A 3,633-nucleotide genomic window follows, 5' to 3' on the forward strand; every position below is an offset into this window, starting at 1 on the left:
CAAACACACAATTCTCCTGTCCTTTCATTAATTCCTCCTCCTCCCCCTCCTCTTCATCATTATCATTGTTGCTGTTTTCCTCCTCCCCTCCTCCTCCTTCGTTGACAAGACAGAGACAGCAGTCCCCGGAAGAACACAGAGATCCCCTCCAAGTTGATTCCTCACACTCACAGTCCGGCTCTACCGGCCTCTACATTCTACTTCTCACCACCGTCCACAACGTGGGTGGTTGGAGGGTGTCACTGGTAGGTCCTACTTGTCGACTTTCCCTCTGTTGTTTCTGTCCATCTGTCTCACCACAACATTGGATTTCCCAGCACTAAGTCTAGGCGTCCACCAAAATAAGATAATGTCCCGGCCAGGCTAATGTACCAAGTTTTTGCACGGTGTAGAAGCGACTTAAAAAGATCCACGTCCACCGACATCAGACCAGCTAAACCTATTTTTAGCCCAGTGTGTTATGATTACGAGAACAACAGACAGCACTGGCAATTTATTTACCTCTTTAAAGAACTAAAAAGCAACAAATTATAATTATGGGAAAAATTGTTGGTAAGCTCAAACAAAAAGACTCGAAAACCTCAGGGTGTGGGTTCAAATTCCACAGTGGGCCCAATGTTGTGTTCTTGAAAAAAGAAAAAGAAACCCCAACACTTTACACATTTTCTCATGGGTGTTTGGTGGGTGCTCTGGTATGGTTTGCTCCTTTTTTCCAACCAAACATCTACAGCATAACACAGATAGCTCGAATTTGTCGGGACTGGTCTCGGTAGTTTGAGGGATATCTTACAAAGATGAAGAAGAAAAAGAAAAAAAACCGGGACCCCAGGCACAGTTTGACAGATGTGTGATTTCGAGTCTTCTGTGTTCGACCTATCTGAGTTCTACTGTATTGTCATCCTTATCTGGTTTTAGTTTTAGTAGAGGTTTTACGGCGCTTGCAACTGAATAAGGCATATGAATATGAGCGCCAGAAGATTAGAGGTGTTACAAGAGAGTAACAAACATAAAAAAGAGGAAGAGGAGATAAGGGCGATAGATGTTTGATAGGAAAGAAGAAGCAAACCACACCAGAGCACCCACCAACCACCCAATCATCTCTCCTCCTTCTTTTCTTTGGAAGTTACTGTCTAGCAACACCTGTTATTTTCGGCACCTATTGACCTTCTATTTGTTTTGAAAGAGCACAACGAGGCTCAAATTCAGAGATGGTTGCGGCTGTTTACCCGATATAATACTAACGGTAAGTTTCAGAACAAAAACAAACAAAACAAAATATGGAATTAGAAAACCATAGTTACACATTCTAAAGATGACTGGAAAATAAAAGAAAGAGACTTTCCCTAGGAGAAAAAATTTGGGACCCGAAAACCTGATTGTTTAAACGTGTTTTTTGCTAAGTGCATGTTTGCTATTTGTGTTTTAGACTGTATATTTATATACAATGAGATGTTTGTTTTAGACTGTATATTTATATACAATGAGATGTTTGTTTTAGACTGTATATTTATATACAATGAGATGTTTGTTTTAGACTGTATATTTATATACAACAAGATGTACATATGTGAGGCAAGCTGACAAAATGAGTCAGTCCTCGCAATCCACAAATGGAGATACATTGGCCAAAAATTGGCACCATGGTCAAATTTGTAGATTTTCTATTGATGCCACATTCTTCAAGTATAACATGTCTTTCTTTCATTATTTCATACTTATAAAAATCTAAAAAACTTCACCTATAAATGTGATGTATGTATAATCTATGTGGCTCCAATTCGAGAAGTAACTTATTTTGTCAGCACGCTACACATATACTATGTGGACTAAATTCACATTTAGTTCAGTTTTAGTAAGAGTTTTACGGCACTTGCAATACAATAAGGTCATATAAGTGCCCAAGATTAGAGGTGTTGCAAAAGAGTAACAAACATAAAAAAGAAGAAGAGGTCAGGACAACAGATGTTCGATAGAATATAGAAGGAGCAAAGACACCAAAGCACCTGCCAACCACCCACAAATTCCCATTAGCAGAGTGCTAATGAAAAGAACAAAACAGGAAGGCAATTCTGTCCTCATTGTCATTTGGTTTGTATGGACCTTGTGTAAGCTATTTTTAGTAAACACCAACAACAACAACAACACCAACAACAACAAAAACTATAATAACAATAACGAAGACCAACACCACTACCACCAGCATCAACAACAAAAAACAACAACATTATTCAAGAGAACAGCGAATAAAAACGCATCAACAACAATAATAAAGACACAAAAACTTGCTTTTATAAAGAAATTTCATAAAAACGTGTGTACTTTTACAGAGATTAAAGTTTAAAAAACAAACAAACTTCTAAACCACAAAAATAGATTAAATTTGAAAAAAAATAATATTCTAAATGATTGCAACGAGATAAAATTTAAAAAAAATAGAATTTCGAAACAATATAAACAGATAAAATTCGAAAAAAAAAATTTCTAAACAATACAGATTAAATTCGAAGAAGAAGGATATCTAAACAATATTAGTAGATTAAATGCGGAAAAAGAAAAATTTCCACAGGACGGAAAGAGATTAAAAACAACCAACTATTCTGCTATAATAAAGGCCACCGATCAAGCGAAGACGACAGGACAAGATTCAAACGACTACGACAGACAGATGATGAAATGTGGGTCACCGATCCTAGGACCAGACTGAGGTCTAGAAGGAGAAAAAGTAGAAAATCTGACAGACGGAACATAGAAATCTAAACCTATACCTATATTATAATTGAATTTTGAGGTGTAGAAATAGAAATTAAAAAAGAAATAATGAACAATTGACAGACAGAATGTAGAAATCTATCCTGTCTCTGAGGATTACTGAACCTTGAGGTGTAGAAATGAAAATTTTTAAAACAAATTTTGTAAAATCTGTTCGACACAATGTACAGTAGCCAGATCTAAACTTATCACTGAATCTTAAGTTGTAGAAATTTTAGAAATTAAAATGATCTTTCAGGTACATTTGTTTTTACATCTTATTCTAAACTTATCACTGCACTGAATCTTGATTTGTGGAAAAAGAAATTAAAAAAAAATCTGACAGAGAGAACATAAGTAGTAACTTTAACCAGATCTAAACTTATCACTGAATCTTGAGTTGTAGAAAGTAGAAAATAAAAATGATTAAAAAAGAAATAAAAACTGTAACATGAAGGAACGTGAAATTGACCTAACCTGAGACTGATTCTTGAGCTGTACGTACAGAAGTAGAAATGAAAAAAAAAGGAAACAGAAAAAAGTCTCACAGATTATACGTATAAATCTGATTTCTCCCCTAGTAGGCTACAAGAAAAGCGTGTATACTGGACTTGGTGTCAAACATGATCACATCAACAACAACTTATAACCACCACCATAACGGAATGTAACGTACGTGTAACAGAAACAGTGTTCGTGTTCTACACCGGTCCTTAAACTTAAGGGACCTTATCTTTCAGGTACATTTGAGTGAGACAAAGGAAATAATAGCTCAACTTGTACCGGTACCGGTAGTGTAAAACCAGCTTCAACCTCCTCTCCCTCCATCCCCCCTACCCTGAATTCAACATCAACTACCCCTGTACAAACCATGTAAAAAATACC

This window comes from Aplysia californica, unplaced genomic scaffold (genome assembly GCF_000002075.1).
Source record: "Aplysia californica isolate F4 #8 unplaced genomic scaffold, AplCal3.0 scaffold00867, whole genome shotgun sequence".
NCBI lineage: Eukaryota > Metazoa > Mollusca > Gastropoda > Aplysiida > Aplysiidae > Aplysia > Aplysia californica.